Source organism: Callospermophilus lateralis, unplaced genomic scaffold (genome assembly GCF_048772815.1).
Source record: "Callospermophilus lateralis isolate mCalLat2 unplaced genomic scaffold, mCalLat2.hap1 Scaffold_65, whole genome shotgun sequence".
In the NCBI taxonomy this organism is placed as follows: Eukaryota; Metazoa; Chordata; class Mammalia; order Rodentia; family Sciuridae; genus Callospermophilus; species Callospermophilus lateralis.
The window spans coordinates 2,345,841-2,366,505 of NW_027514826.1; the positions used below are offsets into that span (position 1 = coordinate 2,345,841).

At 31.3% G+C, this 20,665-nt stretch overlaps 1 pseudogene; it reads right to left on the bottom strand.

Annotated features, from left to right (window-relative positions):
• The window catches only part of LOC143389803 (zinc finger protein 280D-like), a 48,111-nt pseudogene extending 27,812 nt beyond the window's left edge, over nt 1-20,299 (bottom strand).
• Nucleotides 20,300-20,665: the final 366 nt, after the last annotated feature.

Genomic DNA, 20,665 nt, shown 5'->3' on the forward strand with positions numbered 1-20,665 from the left:
AATAAATAAAATAGAGGTATTGTGTTCAGCTACAACTAAAAAATAAACACTAAAATAAATAAATAAATAAACTCAGCAATAAGACAAGTATATCTGTTCTCACCAATCTTTTTTTAAATTGAATATGACAGTGGAATGGATTACAATTATAATTTTTTATAAATATGACAGTGGAATGCATTACAATTTTTTTTATAAATATGACAGTGGAATGCATTACAATTCATATTACACATATAGAGTACACTTTTTCATACCTCTGGTTATATATAAAGTGTATTGACACCAATTGGTGCCTTCATACATGTTCCACCACTCTTATTCAATATAGTAGTACTTAAAACCTTAGCCAGGCCAATAAGGCAACAGAAAGAAATAAAAGGGATAAAGATAGGATAGGAGGAAGTCAATGTATCTCTTGATTACAGACACAATTCTATACTCAGAAAATCCTAGACTACACCAAAATACTCTTAGAACTGACAAATTCAGCAGAGTTGTAAGATTTTACAAAATGCACACAAAAAAAATAGTAGCTTTTCTAGACACCAATAACAAACTCACTGAGAAAGAAATCAAAAAGCAATCCTATTCACAGTAGTCTCAGAAAACAAAAACTAAAATACCTAGGAATAAATAAAACCAGAACTGTGAAAGACTTCTATAATAAAAATGACCCCAAAGAGGTATAAACATAAAGAACTTGAGGGAAAAAGAAAAAACTAATGGAACATGGGAAGGCTTCCCATGTTCATATTAGGAGAATATAATTTAAATGGCTATACCACCAAAAGTGATCTACATGTACCATGCAATCCCTATGAAAATATCAATGACATTATTCATAGAACTTGAAAAAAATCCTAAAATTTGTATGGAATCATAAAAGACCTAGAATAGTCAAAGCAATCCTCAGCAGAATGCACAATGTAGGAGCCATCACAATATCTGACTTAAAAATACACTACACAGCTATAGTAACAAAGATATCTACTGACGTAAAAACAAACATGAAGGCTATGAATAGAATAGAAAAACAAGAATAAAGCCACAAATCTAGAGCGAACAGATTCTTGACAAAGGTGTCAAAAATATATCAGAAAAAAGAAACCTTTTCAAACTGGATAGAAAACTGGAAATTCACTTATAAAAGACTGAAAATACCAGACCTTATCTTACATCCTGAACAAAAATAAAGTCAAGATGGATGGATCAAAGATTTTAATGTAAGACCTGAAACTCTGAAACTACTAGAAGAAAACATTGGGGAAAAATTTCAAGATACTGATACAAGCAATCGTTGATTGCCTGAATAGGACTTCAATAACTTAGGGAACAAAAGCAAGAACTGACAAATGGGATGATATCAAACTAAAATGCTTTTGCAGTGCAAGGGAACAACAGAATGAAAAGACAGCCTATAGAATGGGAGAAAACCTTGCCAACTACTCATCTAACAAATTATTAATATCCAGGACATATAAAGAACTCAAAAAACTTAACAACAAAAAAACAAGTAAAGTAATCTAAATTTTAGAATGGGCAAATTATCTACACAGACACTTCTCTAAAGAAATACAAATGGCCATAAATACATGAAAAAATATTCAATATCTTTATCCATCAGGGAACTACAAATCAAAACTACATTGAGATTCTATCTTACCCCAGAATGCTATTATCAAAAAAAAAAATCCAAAAATGCTTGCAAAGACATGGGAAAAAAAAACTCTTACACTCTTGTGGGAATATAACAGTACATACAGACACTATTAAAATGGGTATGAAGGTTCCTCAAAATATTTTTAAAAAATTAAAAATGGAACTATCATATGATTCAAGTTTATCAATTCTGGGTATATTATTATGATCCAAAGGAAATTAAGTCAGAATACAAGAGATACATACATATCCATTTTTACTACAGTACTATTCACAATACCCAAGCTATGGAATTAGACTAGTTGCTGATCGACATATGAGTGGGATAAAGAAAATACGGTATATATTTTTCAGCCATAAAAATGAATGAAATCACGTCATGTGCAGAAAAAAAGATGAAATTGGAGGACACCATATTAAACAAAATAATTAAGAGACAGAACAAGCATTATAGTTTTTTCTCATATGTGGAAACTTAAAAAATAGCTAAGATGTAGCACAGTGGTAGAGCCTAGCATGCACAAAGCCCTGGGTCCAGTCAATTCTCCAGTACTGCCCAAAATACATAAAGATAACCTGGAAATAGGAAAGACATTCTTAAGGAAAAGAAAAGGGACAAAAGGTAGGGGTCGGAAAGGAAGGACAAGAGAGGGTAGGAGAGTGGATGGATATGATCAAAGCACAATATATATACACGCATTGAAACATCACAGTGAAACTTCTTAATTTGTACAATAAGGACATATTAATAATTATAAATTTAAAAATTAAAAAAAATTCAAAAGAATAACTACAAGATTAAAGTCTGATCAGTTGCGGGGAGGACTGAATGTAGTCTTTTTTTTTGTCCTCTCCACCTATGATGCAAAACATAAAAAACATCAGGTGTCTCACCAAAACATTATAAAGAAGAGGAAATTGAAAATACTCACAGGGGAATAGTTTCATATAGAACCTAGGCACTAAATTGAAGTGATTAGAGGCTACACTACACTACTACTAGAGCTGGAAGTGGTATAGATCAAATATAGTCTGTACATTAATAAAGAGCCTGTATTTAAAAATTTAAAAGGATCCCTTGCTTTTTTCTTTCTTTCTTTTTTTGTAAAATGCGACAAAAAAGTTGTGTACTGTTGAAAGAGTGAGCAAAAACTTTTCCTTACTTCTTTGCCACAGAACCCTTCTTTTTCTTATATAATCTAAAAAATTCCTTAAAATCTGAATTTCAGAGTCTCCTACAATAATAAAAAACTCAAACTAGTTCAAGAGAATTATATAAACTATGCTCTGAACTGTGTGTTAAAACAATTATTTCATATGAAACACTTCACCATTTGAAGTTTATGTCTGACTATTAAAAATTAAAATGTAAAAACTCAGATTTTCATATGTAATGTGACATGTACATGTTGGCGATTATGAAAATAAGGTAACAAAATATCTAAGTTATTAAAAAAATTAAACAAATGTTTTCTAAATTTGAAAAACAATGTGACCAATAAAATATTGATTTTTTAAAATAAAATAAGAATAAGCATCCATTATAAATATATGAACTTAATTTCTTAAATCTGATGATTAAGGAATGCCAGTCTTACATAATTACTATGAAAGCAGATTTTTATCTAAGCTAAATAAAAATTCCATTATGAGAAGATTTCTGATCTAAATATTGAGATAGACCTTAGTGACTGTAAATCTCAAAAAATTCCTTTTTGAGAGGGGGAGTCTCACTATGTTGCCCAAATGGCCTTGAACTTGTAATCCTCTATCCTCATCTTACCAGGTAGTTGCAAATATAATCATGTGCCACCATGCCTGGCTTCAACCGTTATAAAAATTAAATTCTGAAAGTTTTACCTTCATGTGATTTTTCAAAGGATCCAAAAGATTGAAATGAATATTGCACTTGGAACAAGCTCTTGGAAAAGGTGTTCCATTTTTAGATTGATTTGATGAAGTATTTGCACCTAAAATAAATTCAGAACATTTATGATTCAAAACTCATCACTTTTGAACATTAAATAATCACTGATAGTTTCAAAATTTATAATAATTTCTAAAATTTATGTATAAATACTATAGTAATTTTTATAGTATAGAATGTCAGATTTCATATTTACCTTTTGATGGCATAGCCTGGGAAGATGTCAGTGAAGGAGATTTAACTGAAGGGAATTCAGCTGGAGAATTTGTTCCAGAAACACCCTCACAGGGCTTAGGCTTTTTTGGATTAACACTGTTTACTTCAGAAGCAGAAGGACATTTTGATAAAAATGAACTTTCATTCACACCTACAATGATTTAAACAGTGGAAAAAATATTTTAGAACACCTAGAATACTACTCATAACTAAGTACAAATACTTTGGAGTTAATTTACAGATAATATAATTAATTATCATATCACACAAATAACAAGAAAAATTAAGTGATCCAAACTCAGGGCATATACAGAAATAGTATAAACTTTTATTATAAACTCCAAGAATTAAGATAATTTGTAAAATAACCTTTCTATGCAAGAAATTCTAAATGTGGCTTCAAACAGAAATATATAAACTGTTATAAAAGAAGCCAGACAAAAAATTTTAAAGCAGAAAACACTGAACCAAGTTCCCAGAAATAAATTACTTTTGGATACTTAAATGTGATAGAATTTGTTAAAAAAAAAAGAAAGAAAATCTGACAATAACTTTTATTTGTTCCAAAAATTGATACCCTCATATGCTTTTTTATTTAGCAATTTAAAATGTCTACTGCAATGTTAGCTCTTTTCTCACCTAACAAACTGAAGAGTGGTCTACTGACAGCTTTAGGTGATTTTAACCACTTATTGCCATGTACAAAGTGGAAACAAATAAGTTTGAATAATAGTTTACTCATTCATATGAAAGGGCACATAATACAGGGAGTTAGTATAAGGATTTTCATACTATGTTCCCCAGAATTTAATGGGGTCATTTTAGGGAATATATTGGGCCATGTCTGACAAAAAAACACTTTTCCATTTTATTTATTAGATATTAACATCAAATTTTGTTTGTACAGGGATTTCATTAAAAAAAAAAAAACCTCTTCCATTTAAAAACCATTACCTTAAGGATAAAGAATTTAGACCTATTTAGAGCATTACTAAGAAAAATGGGGATATTTAGACTATAACCAAGCCAGGCAAAGTCCTTTTAGAAAATAATACACAATGGGCTTTGTAAAAATGGATTCTAAAACTGTACATCATATTTTAATAATGCCAACTATACACTAAAAGTAGAAGCAGTGAATAAACTACAAACATTCTAGGCTTTTAAGTCAGACAAGATAAGTTCAAATCCAGACTACGTCAGTCTCTAGCTATGCACTCTTAAGCTTATTTAATTAATTTCTCTGAGTTTAAGCTTCCTTTTTTTGTAAAATAAGTTATAATGCCTTATTTTACAGAGCTATTTAAGAAAAAGATAATATACTTAAAATATCCCAAGAAAATATTTGGTACATAAAAAGCACTCAGTAGAAAGTGAAAGGTACTATCATTACTAACTAAATATTTTCCATCTTTATTTTAGAGGGGAAAAATTATTCCAACAGATATAATAGTGAGAACAAATATGCCATAAAAATAAAAAGTATTATAGTAGTTAGCTTCTCTGTTCCATCCTTTGAGATAACATAAAAATGATCTCCCACTAATGAAGCACTCTATTACAAACTGCAGGTCCATAAGAAAGATTCCATGAGATCCCTTTAGCATTCTTGTGAGACGTTTAGGTTACCCGAAAAACCACTAGGTGCTAGCATTTCAAATGAATCAGTTGATTTTACAACAGGCTAAATAGTAGAAATAGATTGCTTTAATGGAAGAATTTAACAGAAGAAATCTCAATGTTAAAAAAAGTCACTTGCATTTGATTGAACTTCTGATTCTTTAGCTTATCTTCGTTCTATTAGGCTGTGCTATTCCCTACTTTTAAGAAATTCTATCTCTGCCAGTATAAATCCTATACTCACTCAAGATCAAACTCAAATTCAATCTTCTCTGAACCCTCATAATTTCTACAGTGTGTTACTGAACATCATAGTTCATATAATTATTCATATTTATCATACATAACTGCTGTAATGTCATTTAAACCTTATAAATGCATTTTTAAATTTACTTATCTTATTTGGCCATCAGAAAAGCCCTGAATAGAATGGCAATCATCAAGAATACAGGCAACAATAAATGTTGACGAGGATGTGGGGAAAAAGGTATACTCATATATTGTTGGTGGGACTGAAAATTGGTACAACCACGATGGAAAGCAGTATGGAGATTCTTCAGAAAACTTGAAAGGGAACCACCATTTGACCCAGTTATCCCACTCCTCAGTTTATACTCAAAGGACTTAAAATCTGCATATTAGAGTAATGCAGCCATGTCAATGTTTATAGAAGCTCAATTCACAATAGCTAAAGTATGGAACTAATCTAGGTGTTCTTCAATAGATGAATGGGTAAAGAAAATGTGATATATATATATATATATATATATATATATATATATATATATATATATGATATAAAATGTGATATATATATATATGATATAAAATGTGATATATATATATATATCATATAAAATGTGATATATATATATATATATATATATATATATATATATATATATATATATCATGCTAAGAGAAATAAGCCAACCCCGAAAAATCAAAGGCCAAATGCTTTCTCCAATACCTGGATGCTAATTCACAATAAGATGGGAGGCACTAGAGAAGAATAGCATTACCTTAAATTAGGTAGAGAGAAGTGAAGGGAGGGGAGAGGAGGGAAGGTGATGTGGGAATAGGAAGGATCATAGAATGAAACAGACATTATTACTTTATGTATATGTGATTGCATGAGCTATATGTTTCTATAACATTTACACTAAGAAAAATGAGAAATTATATCCCACTATGTATATCAAAGTGCATAAATGCATTCTCCTGTCATGTATAGCTAATTAAAACAAATTTTAAAATTAAAAAAAAAGCCTGGAATAAACTATATTAAAAATTAAAATAAAGGGCTGGGGTTGTGGCTCAGTGGTAGACTGCTCACCTAGCATGTGTGAGGCATTGGGTTCAATCCTCAGCACTACATAAAAATGAAATAGATACTGTGTGTCCACCTACAACTAAAAAAATAAATATTTTTTAAAAAAGAATTTAAGTGAAATCTCCAAATGGCTGATTCAGGTATGGTGAATGAATGCATAATATAAGAATAATAAGTACCTCTACTTTGAATAATATCAGAAAACAAAAGTGGAAAGAATAGGTGTCATAATCCTTACTTTTAAGAAGTTTCAAGAACTCATATCTTCTATGAATAAAAGTCCATGCGTTTTGTAAAACCAGATTTAGCACAAATACATTCCCATTTCTCTTTGGGTCTTACCTACTTTATTAACTAGAAGTTTACTAGGTATGTACTGACACCAAGAGAAGTGAGTATCAAATATTTCTGAAAAGAAAAACAGTGGTGTACATCTAAAATCACAATGACTCATGAGGCTGAGGTAAGAGGATTGAAAGTTTGAGGGCAACTCAACAACAGCTAGTCTCATGTAAAAATATTTTTTATAAAGTTCAAGCTCAGTGGTAGAATGCTTGCTTAGCACATGTAATGCCCTAGATTCAAATCCTCTATACCACACGCACAAAAAAGGAAAAACATTAAGCATTATTACTATGGAAAAAGAATGGACAGAAGTTGAGTTTGGTAGATTCTTCACACTGATCTGTTTAGTAAACAACCTAAAAACTCCAAAAAAAAATCATATACATCTCTACCTCATCAAATATTTGAAACACATAAAAATTGCCAGTATATAAAGATTAAGTACTTTGATTACAGAAAATTTTCAATAAGACAAAATTCATACTATACAAATGCATTTTGATTAATGAAGAATTTTATTATACCCTCAATGAATTTAAAATCTTCTTCAATAGGTAAATTTCATTACTTCTTCAAATAGCATTTATTGAGTACTTACTATGTACAAATCATTTATTTAATGTGGTTACTTTACACTAACACTTTAAAATCATGTTTTACTATCATATTGAGACCATTTATTGAACTAGAGTGACACTAACCTAATGAAGAAATCAATAATAACAAACACTTTTTCCCCTAACTGGTCATAGGAACTAATTTTTAAAATAGAATATTTAGGGCATATGAGGACCTCTCTAATTCATATAAATTACTTTAAGGTGTTAAGTTTGGCTCCAAGTGAGAATGAGTTCAAAGAAGTTTAGCCAAGATTTTATATAAAGTTACCCAAAAAGGCATTCAAAAACTATTAGCACAACTCCATGTTACAATATATGAAAGACTTCACAAGAGGATATGAGCTTCAAAATAGAAAGTTAATTCCATAAGCAAATTCATCAAGTTTTTCTTTTATAACTTTTTGGAAAAAGTACTAATACCAACCTGCTATAGAAAGTGTTGGTCCCCCTTGGTAATGTGATAATCCTGTCTCCTGGGTCAAGTCAAATAGTAATTCTGAAGAATTATTAGATACAACTTGTGATGAGCTCAGTATGTAATCCTGGTAAAATATTTCAGAGAAAGAATATTACATTTATTCATTATAGTTATAATTATTTTTCATAAAATTTATAAATGCAAATTAATTATATGCCAATATTCTAAGAATAACCTTTGATGCCTCAATTATTAATAAGCTTAAAAACACAAAGATGATTTCTAATTTGCCAAAATTATAATTTACTAAAACTTTGAAAGCAAGCTAATAGAGCTGGTCTATTCCTGACTAGCCAATTAATTTGAAGAAAAAATTATAGTCCAACATTTTCAAGATAAAAGAAAAGTAAATCCACTTTACATTAATAATAGTGATACACTCTGAGAGGGATTCTAAAAATGCTGTATCACCATCAAAAAGCAAATAATAGAACTTGGCAAAATCTTGGGCTAAACAAGGAGACAAGTATAAAACATATTAACAAGGTTATAAAAATTAAAAGTTCTTGTGCCTCTAAAAAATTCTGCATCCTGGTGTCTGAGGTGTGGCTCAGCGGTAAAGCACTTGCCTTCCACATGTGAGGCACTGGGTTCGAACCTCAGCACCACATAAAAGTAAATAAATAAAATAAAGATACTGCATCCATGTACAACTAAAAAATATTTTTTTAAAATCCTGCTTTCAAAATATCAATACAAACAAACAGAAATATTAAGGATGAATATATCAGACAATATGAATTTTGGAACCATGTTTCTTGAAGAATGTTATAGATCAGAAAAGACTGGTCCCCTCACTCTTCCTATCATCCCACAGAAAGCTGTGGTAGGCCAACCTCTCCTTTTATAAGGCAAATATAAAAGCAACCTGGCCAGTAGACTGAATAAGTAAGAATGCCAACCAGACAGGGAATAGAATAGAAGTTATTTACAGAAGTGATCTGGGTCAGCAGCCCTGCTCCTAGAGACCAGAGCCTCAAAGGAAATTTCAGCCCTTCCATGAGGAGAAAGGGTGGTTCAAACTAGCAGGAAGATCTCAAGAAAAGAGAAATGAAAAGTATGAGATGAACTATGCTGTGGTCAAATATACAGTAATAGATACATTTATATGAAAATATACACATATATTTATTATAAATAATTATGAAAATTGTGGTCAATAAATTTAGGAATATTCAAATAGCATTGTATATTAAGAATACTGACACATACACAAAACACATACCACAATATTATGCTCCAATGCCATTTTCATAAAAAACAATCATTGTTGAGAGTAAGCCAGACCACTCTACATGTTGTAATGTATAGCAAGCAAGTTTTAAGATTAACAATGCTTAAAAATCAAACTGGAAAAAAAGACAGCTACTTTTAGAAAAAAAAATGGGCAAAGGACATAAACTGAGATAATTCAAACTAAAATGCAATTGCCAATATATTCAAAATACCTTTTTTCCAACATACTAGTCAAAGAAATGCAAATAATAGTGTTTACTGTATTGGCACTCTTCAATACTGCAAAATATATAATTAGCGGCTACTCTTAAGAGTATCAAGATCAAAAAAAGAATTAATAACTGCAGAAAACATAAGACTAAGAATAAACTACAAGGTGAGATCATGAATAGGATCCTGGAAAGAAAAGGAACATTAATGGAAAAACTGGTGAAATTCTAATAAGGTCTGAGGTTTAGTTCATATTAATTGCCTGTGATAAAAAGTTAACATTGGGGGAAAATGGGTAAGAGAAATATAGGAACTGTTTGAATTATTTTTTTCTTGTAAGACTAATGATAGAACTGTTATGTCTTATTGATATGTGGTTCCCTTAAGCAGTGGGAGGGAAGGGAAGAAAGGGAGCAAGGGAGTAGGAATGATGTGGAATGAGTTAGATATCATTACCCTAAGTATATGTATGAAGACATGAATGGTGTGAAAATACTTTGTGCACAATCAGTGACTTGAAAAATTGTGCTCTATATGTGTAATATAAAATCAACTGCATTCTGCCATTGTGTATAACAAATTAGAATAAATAAATAATTTAATTAAAAAGACTAATGATAGTTTGAATTAAGTTAAAGTTTAAAAATGATGACTGGGGATGTGGCTCAAGCGGTAGCGTGCTCGCCTGGCATGCATGGGGCGCTAGGTTCGATCCCCAACACCACATAAAAATAAAAAATAAAAATATTATATACACCTAAAAACTAAAAAAATAAATAAATTTTTAAAAAAATGATGAAACATTCACTACTGGCAAAGTAGAGATTATATTTTGGTATAATCTGCATAAAAATGTTAGCAGTAGTTACAAAAGCCTTTAAAATAAGGTTCACATGATTAAATTATTCTACATTCAAGGATTCATGATAAGGAAATGAAAGTGTAATGGAAAATTATTTATAATAGCAGAAACATTAAAACCTATATATCCAATAATAGAGGAGTGGTAAAATAAATTGATGGATAATCATGCAGTTATTAACATCAAGATTTTGAGAAATAATCAATGATATGATCCAAGTAGAATGTTCAGTAAAAAGTGAAATACATATTGACATATACAACATGATCCGGATATATTCTTCTCTCTTTTCTAAACTTTCCTCACAAAATACATATTATTTTATAACAAAATTTGAAGTATTTTGTTTATAAATTGAGGGCTGATCAAGTTTAAGAATTTTGATTTGTTCTAACTTTGTTACTAACTTTCCAATTGACACAGAACTGTTAAGAAGTTATAGAAATAAGTTATTACTGTAACACAAATAACATCTAGAATTTAGTACCAAAAAGGCAGATATGGATATTTGAGCCTTAAAATGTAGTTTAAAAAATCAATAATGCCATACTGAACTATAACTAAGCAAAATTTTACTTCGATTTAAATATTTTTTCTAAATATATGCACTTTAAGAATTGAAAATTTCATTTTCTAAAATAGTTCTTTTAACATAAGTATAATAAAGTTAATGCTGTTAAACACTTTTCTAGAAGAAAACTCTGGTTAATTATCACAATTTCAGAGAGCAGACAATCCACTAATCAACAATAACTAATTAAAATAATTCTCCAATTGAGAATTTTTAATGTATTATAAAAACAGTCCAGAAAAATGTCATATACAATAATAAGAGTAGAACAAGCACTTTACTGGCATTCAGAAGATTTGCATTTTTATTTAACTATGTAACCTTGGGCAATTCACTTCTGAACTTCAAGTTATTCATCTTCCGACAAATAACGGCCACAATTATGTTTATATGTAATTGCTCGTCATAGTAAATATATCAAGTAGTCATCACAAAAGAACTAATAAAGCCCTTCCTGGCTGAGGAAGGTTCCCAATACAGCACCATTTGTTTTGGATGGAGCCGAAATTAGAATCCTGGTCTGACCCTTAAGCAGAATCATACTAACTTTATAAGTAATAATATATTCCATCCCTGCCTACCTGAAAGAGATGATGAAATACAAAGACAGTTCATGGAAAAAGTAAGCATACACACATATAAAACATGACATAAAATGGGAAACTATTAATCAATTTATTAAAACCAATGGCTTCCAAAATACAGGGAGAAAATTCCTTAAATAGGACTCTCAATTCATTCTAGAATACACCTCTATCATTCTTAACTTTACGGAGATCTCTGGGAGTTCTTAAAAATCTATTATTTCCAGGCCCCACCCAGACCAACTGGCAAAACTGTTATTGGTTTATTTGTTTTTTTTTTTTAAAGAACCCAAGAATTGGGAACCACCAATTGAAGTACTTTGACTTTAAAACTAGGCCTACAAAAACACAACAGTCCAAGTCAAAAAAATCTCTAGTTTTTAACTTTGTAACATCAAAGATACCACCTGGCTTTGTTATTTTTTCCCCCAAGTTATGTTTGAAATATTTTTACTTATAAACTTCATTAAATAATTGAGTATTTGCTTTCTCTTTTTTCCCCTAAATGCCAAACAGCTATGACAATCATGAGAACATCATTAAGTTAATTTGATTCTAACTAACAGCAAATAATTTTTACATTCTGGGTAGCCTTCCACCTCACTTCAAGAAATAGTAGGATGCTGTCAAGATCAGAGTGGCAGATGTTAAGTTTTCCAAAATTCTAATTTTTACTTGAAAGCTCAAATTATACCATAATCAAGAAATACTACTCTCAGTCATTTTCCTTGAGATGGCAGGTACACTGTGTTCAATTTTGAGGAAGTGATTGCCAACTACCCAAAATTAAAGAACCATGCCTGGCAGATATATACTAAAGTGGTCACCACAATTCCCACCTCCTGTTAATCATATCCTGTGTGATTCCCTCCCTTTTGGTTGGACCTCTGACTTGCTTCTAACCAGTAGAATACAGCAAAAGTAGGGATAAACATGATTTTCTATTTGTAATTACATTACTTCAGACTCTAATGACATTTTGCTAAGGATTCTCTCTTAATACCTTTGAGAAAGCAAATAGCCAACCTGGGAAGACCCATCTGACAAAGAATGAACCAAAAAACAGTCAGATACTGAGACTCAGTTTGACAACCTGTAAGGAAATGAATGCTACAAACAACCATGTGAACTTGAAGCAGATACTTCCCCCACAAAGCTTCAGATAAGACTGCAACTTCAGGAACCACATACTGAAAGCGGCCTTGTGAGACCCTAAAGCAGAGGAGCCAGCTAAACCATCATCTGACCCACAGTAATATTACATAAGACTGTGAGATAATGCATGTGTTGTTTTAAGTACATACATGTGTGATAATGTTGATACAAAAAAATAAATAAATAATAGACCATGGTTTGTCAGTCATTGTTTCAAGTAAAAATGGTATTCTATTTTTTGTTGTAATTAATCTTGGAATTTTATTCCTTTACAATTGCCAAAAAATAAAGATAAACAATAAAAACAGCACAATAAGGAAGTCTCGAGTCATACAATGTACACAAATGGGCATATATTTTTCAAATTAAATCCATTATTATATTTCTTATAAAGAATTATTTATTAGTTCTTAGGGATTACCTGAAAAATGTAGTCCTGGTCAAAAGGAAAGAAAAGATCAGATGGGAGAATTCCTGAAGTATGAAAGATACAATATACTTAGTTGTATAAGTACAAGATTACAGTCCCTGAACAAAGGACTGCAATCTTGTGCAAAGGACCTATAGTTTCCTCTACCAAAAGTTATCCTTTACCAGTAAAACCATCAACAGCTGCTTGAGGATAGGGTAGGAACCACTCAAAATTGATTAGGCACATTGTAGGAAAAATTTGAGCCCAGGTTTGTGTATCTATACACAGAATGGGTCTGATTATCTATGTTTGGTGTAATGATTCCCTTTCTGCATTTTTGGAATGCTATTCCTAAGTATAGGATGCTCTATCTCCAAATCACTTGAAATGGAGGACTTGTGTAAAGATATGATAAGGGACCAGCAAGAACAACAGAAACGTAGGAGCACAATACCATCTATTATGTGTAAAACTGGATACCCAGGGAATAGAGTGAAATGTCAAAGAAATTTCCTGGTACACACGGAAGACAACCAAAAACCAAAAAAAACAGCCTTCTTCTATCCATGTGTTATCCAGTAAAACTCTATACCTGTAGCCATTAAATTACCAGGTAAGGGTTCCATATACCATGCCATAAATAAGGAAAGAAAATTTAGACTAAAAAGAATATAAGACAATACGAAAAAGATAACTCTTTTGATTCTGAGCTTAAGGAATGAGAATTTCCTAAGATATAAGTAAAACAAACTCAAACTTTCAAATTTCCATACCCCAATTCCATTTATAGTCTAGGTAAGGCATGACCAATATTGAAAGGTAATTAAAATGAAGCAGAAAAATAACTGTTGGTTTCGAAATCCAAAAGGTCATGACCTGGAAACTCACCTGGATCCCTACCCCTTAGACCATCTGGTGCCATCTACCGATTTCATGAAACTTTCAATGAAGGGCTCTGAAAAGGACTTGGCACACCGCTTGAACTGTTAGGCTTAGAAAAGAGCTAATTCTTTTGTAAGAATCTACAGTCTTTCAAAAGACTGTATATTATATAATTATATATTATATAATTTGCGATTAGTAATATCTAGGGAAAAAACATTCCAGTATGATGGATTAAGCAGATGTCTTACACATAGTCTCCGCCTTATAGGAGAAAACAGGGGAGGCTCATAATGGTCACCTATTTCAGGTTTAATATGACGAGAAAAAAATCTATATGCCCTACACAGGGATCACTTACATTATAAAGCTATTATTAAATATTTAGTTCAAGAATAAATTTGGGAAATGTCTATTTAGATAAGATGTTCTATTTTTTTAAAAACAGATAGTGTAGCTCATAATTCAATCACACAAGCACCAAACTTCAGACACAGAAGTACTTTATGTATACTATTTCATCATGCAAAATATTTTAAAAGACAAATATTAATGGGTAGAGTTTAAAAATTAATAACATTAATGTTTCATACTTAAACTGGTGTTAATAGATCTTAGTAGTTTCATCAAGGAAATGAGTATAACTGGAATTTTTTTATTGTGAATATTCGGTAGGTGACTAATATGAATACTACTGGTACAGTTTGGTGCCACTGCTTTGATTCCCACTTAAGGCATAAGTAGCTTACTCACACCATTGCTTCAACATCATCAATGCAAATGTCAACATAGTAGAAAAGGCAAAATTAGTATCTTCAACTACGATGACAATGTCATTGATTTCCAAACCCAGAGAGAGTTTTAGGGAACCCCAGAGGACTTCACAGACTATCCATTGAGAACTGTTAGAACTAGGCAATGCTTCCAATTTTTAGAAAGCAAAAATTCATATACAATGTATAGTTATGTGTGTGTACCCACACATAAAAACTGGTTTAGCCTACAATGAAATCTCAGATCCTCGCCAGCTGTGTGATCTTGAGTGAATCATTTAATCTCTAAGCCTAAGTTTCCTCAACTATAAAATGGGGATAATAACAGCACATACTTCCTAGGGATGCTTAAGAATTAAATAAGATTAATTTATGCATAGCACTTAGCATAAATCCTTGTGTATATTAATAGCTCAATAGATGATAACTATTACTATTAACTATTACTTTTTATTAAGATTTTAAAACTAAACCAAGAAGGTATGTTTTTAGAATAAAAAGCTATGATGGTCTCTCAATAATTTTCCCTATTAAGAACACCTGACTCAGTTTGTGATCTTAAATATTTTGCCATTATGCAATATTCATTATTAATATTTTAACTCAAATTTTGATACATAGTTTTCAACATTATATCTATTCAACTTAACCATATTACCTGACTTATTAATAGGCTGGGGATGTAGTGCCTGCAATTATTACTTTGGGTACTATTTAAGCTATTATAAAAATGGTGACATTTTCTTATGATTTTTCTCCTACTGGATAACTACCTGTGACAGTCCAGAATTTTAACTGAGTACTGCTGATGCTGATTAATAATATCAAACATAACCCTGGGCTGACTATGTAGTTTCAAAAATACTTACAGGTTTAGAAAAAGGCTGAACAATAACAGAGCTATCTGAAGATCTAGATTCAGGATGAAAATTTACTGGCGAGGCAGCCACTGGATTTGATGTTGGGTTCGTATAGTGTTGACTTGTAGGCTTGAATGAAGCAGTAATACCTGTATTTTAAAATTACACAATATATTGAAAATGTTTCTATTAATTTTGTCAAAATACTTTATTTTAAAATTAAAATAGTACAATAATGCTGAACCTTGACTGAGTATGCCATTCTTTATTCCCCTTGAATATGAGCTGGGGTTAACTCTGTTCAAAATATCTAAAAAAATTATATTAATTTTAAAATATGTACTAAGAAAATGGAAATCACAATTTGAAAACAAACAGGTTACTAGAAAGAATATATAAATTATCACTAATTTAAGAATACAGTTAATTTTAAACACATACATCTTTAGCTTCCAAAGAAACAAAAGAAACAAGATTATTAGCCTTAACTATTTTCAAGAGTAAGCACAACTGTTCTCATTAAAACTCAAGATCCAAAAGCCAGAAGAAAAAGGATGACAAATCTGATTATACACAAATCAAAACTGTCTGCAAGACAAAGAAATAGTACACACATTCAACAGCAGTCCAACACACAAAAAGAGTCTACATATTTGAAGTGTTCTAAACTGTATTTATATACAATCTATATCTTTCTTTGAATGGTGACAAGGTTGTACAGAAACTTGAGACTCATTCACACTTTTAAGCATTGCCATAGTAAGTTAAGAAAACAGTAATATGCGGGGCACATTACATTCTTTGATAAATTCTCCTGGTTTAAAACAAATGTATAAATAAAATCAGAAAGGATCTATTTTCTCCTTCTACTTGAAATCTATGTTATTTCTCTATACTTCAGACATCTCAGAGTGGATATCTTAGCAAGTATTGATATCTGTACTCTAACAATATAACAATTTCCAGCCCCATTACTGTATATGAAAGCTAGTAATCCATAGAGGCTATTCTGCCAAAAAGTTAAAAGGATTTAAGTGTGCTAACTGCTACATCATCAAAGTACAGTGGCTATAGGTGATGTCCCTCTTTTTCATAAATATAAGTTGCTAAAAAATGGATATGGTCAGAATCTACAACCCATCGAGGACTTAAGTCAGAGACTCTGAATCATTCACTGCCTATATACAGTTTTAGCCATGTATGAATGACAATGCAATGAGGCCTAGATGTGAGAACTTCCATCTGATACTAATATACACTTAGTATATTCCAAAATTTTAATCTAAGCATTCCAAATCCTTCCTTACGTAACTGCTAAATGAGAAAAGACAGAAATAAACAGATAAACAGTTCACTCGGATAAACAGTTTCACTAGAAATTATTTCCAATCTCAGAAGACCTCCAATGCAACAAGCCAATCTAAGCCTACTTCTTTCTCACACATCTGATATTTAACCTTTGGCTTCCTTCTAGTCTCCAATCACATCCCCATTTTGATTCTCAAGTTCTTACTGGCCTCCCCCTCATCTCTCATCCCTAACTCCTTACAGTAGAACAAGTACACTGAGTCCCATAAGACATTCACAAGTTTTCCATTAATAATAATATCTTATAAAATTCGGCTTTAGTAAAAGTAAATGCTTACTGGAAATTGCTGGTTTTGAACTTGATATCTCTCCAACAAAGATGGGCTCATCATCATCATCATCCTCAACTTCTTTTACTTTCTTCTGCCATGATTCCAGTTCTTCTTCTTCACATTCCATAAAGAGTTCTGCCATTTTTAAATTATCTAATTTTCAAAAGGAGAGAAGTAACCTTATTTTCAAAAAGAAAAATAAAAACATTTTGCAGGGTGAGTACCAGGGATTGAACTAGCGGGCACTAGACCACTGAGCCATATCCCAACCCTATTTTATATTTTATTTAGAGACAGGGTCTCACTGAGTTGCTTAACACCTCGATTTTGCTGAGATTGGCTTTAAACTTGTGATCCTTCTGTCTTGACCTCCCAAGCTGCTGAGATTGCTGGGATTACAGGCTTGCACCACCATGCCTGGCAGTAAAAACATTTTTGTAATACCTGATATTGAAGATCCACTTTAACAATTCTAATAGCAATTTCTGAGTTGATATCCGTAGTCAGCACCCTGTAATAACAGTAAGAAATTCAAATCTCACTAGGATTATAATAGAATAAAAGATAGATAGGAAGACAGAAAATGAAAGATATTAGTTATTTACCATAGATAGAAAACTTAGAGATAATAAAATCCAAAATGAGTTTCAATAGTACACCTAGATAAACATATTCTATCTAATCATTATTTTTCTAAAGAGATATTAACCACGGGTAGACTAAGACTAAGAAATAACAGGTAGGAAACAAACTAGAATTACTACCAAATTCAGGAACGTTAGGCACAGAGCAAAGCAGAGATAGATGCTAAATTAAAATACAGGAAATGAGGGAGGCTTATACCAGCCAGGTTATATTACATTTTCTCACCTGAAGAAACCGATCAAAGAAATACATACAGTAAATACTACTTCTCAGAAATTATGACCAAATATACTGAGCTCCTAAGAAGCACTTAGATATAGGTGGAACACCAATAGCACCAGGATTTTAGGAAAACCTCCTATCCACAAAAGAAATAAAAATTTCCAGGGTTCTGGCAATATCTTTAATACATCATTTTTAAAAGGTAATTTTTTATTATACTAAAATCATATCATTTCTACTTTTAACTCAAAATTCAAGCAATATTCTACCATAAAACTGAAAGATACCAACTGAAATTATGCTCTGGAGACGGCATACAAAGCAAATATTTCAACAAATTAGATGCCATTCTTTTATAAATATATAGAAAAGTATGTCACAAACCATTCCCTGGTCTAATATTTAAATGTTTAGTAATCTACCTATCAAAGGCCTTCCTATTTTTTCAAATGTCATCGACATCACAAACTGACCCCTTTTTTTATAATTGTACTATTTTACTAGTTAGATAAGAGTTCTTTAAGTTTTTCAACTCAGATCATTAAAAATACTAAAATCTATATCACTTCTGCACAGAGTACCTTACCTTTATAGTCTATATCATTTCAGTCTACAACATAAAAAGGACATGGACTTGAAATCAAATTGAATGGTTCAAATCTTCACTGCCTTGTAATTGTATGACTGAAGAAATTACTTGAAGCTATTTATGATATCTACCTAAGTTTTATATACATTCAAGAAAATGGAAAAACACCATGTAAAACATCCATTTTCAACTAGAAACTCAACCAATTTATTGCCTGTTTGCACTAATCCTTGGTTCAATTATAACTTCCTCAATAAACCATTATATTTTTATTTTCCTTTGAATTTTGAACTACATTGACAGTCAATATCATTCAATTCAAATGTTAAAACACATGATCTCAAACTACTCTCTTTCTTCATGTCTTAATTTTACATAGCCACAGTCAAATTTAATTCACTGAGAATACATTTCCCCCAGAACATTAGATAATCAACATACCCACAGCATGAGATAACATATAGATAAGGTGAAGTAAGAGAGTACCTAATTTTAAAAAATTAGAAAAGATCCACTGTGAACTGATAAAAAAAGTACTATTTATTTCCAGCTGATATATGTAATGGGTTAAATTGTGTTTTCTCAAAAGCCATATGCTAAATTCCTAACCCTCACTACCTCAGACTTTGGCTATATTTATAGATAGACCTTTAGAAATAATTATGTTAAAATAAGGCCACTAGGGGCTGGGTGATAGCTCAGTGGTAGAGCACATGCCTTGCATGCATGAGGCACTAGGTTTGAGCCTGAGCACCACATATAAATAAGTAAATAAATAAATAAATAATATTTTTAAAAAAGGTCATGTGGGTGGCAATAAAATCCATATAACTGGTGTCTTTTAACAGAAGTAAAAATTGGGATGCAGGCATATGCACAGAGAGAGGACCATGTGAAAACCTAATGAGAACATGGCTATCTACAAGCCCAAGAGAAAAGCCTGACCCTCCCCTTGTGGCCCTTTGAAGAAACCAACCCTACAAACAAGTTAATCTTGGATTTTAGCCTCAAAAATTATGAGAAAACAAACTTCCATCCTATAAACCACCTAGTCTGTGGTACTTTGTTGTGGCAGCCCTAGAGAACTGATAAGAGTATGCAAAGATCTTCCTTGTTCTTTCTCACAGGACTCTGCCATTGTTAAAATATACAGAATACACTGCAGAGAAAAACGTTAAGGTCACATAGCACTTTTTTAATGTTTTCTAGAAATATTTTTTGTCTATGCATAGAAGAAACACATGAATATACTAAATTGATATTTATCTCTGTTAACAAAAAGAATAAAGTTCACTTCTACTTTACTTTTTTATATGAACATTTGCTACTCCAACAATCTTAGGTTTTTAAGAAAAAGTCCTCCACCTTCTCTTGAAGCAGTTAAACAAAAGCCATACACACTGTCATCTGTTGTGGCCACAACACTTACCTTTTGGTTGAAAAGGGTTTTCGCCCATCAAGTTGCAGAGCTAATTTTCTGTATATTGTCACCTAAGTACTGATACATGAGATCAGTCAATTTTATGAATCACTTTAAGGAAGACTAAATATTAAAACATGGGACTTGGGATTAAGAAATTATTGGGGAGAATTTTGATCTTAAAACTCACCATGTGACTCCAAACAAGGCAGCAAGTTATATCTGTTTTCCCTCCTGTAAAATAAAGATATATTATCATTAGGGTGGGGTAATTAAACTACAATAAACTCTTTTTTCCTATAAAAAGCTCAATTTTTAAGTTGGATATGTTTGATATATACATAACTCATATAACTGATTCATCCCTAAATAAACCCAATTAAATAAATAAAATGGTGGTTGA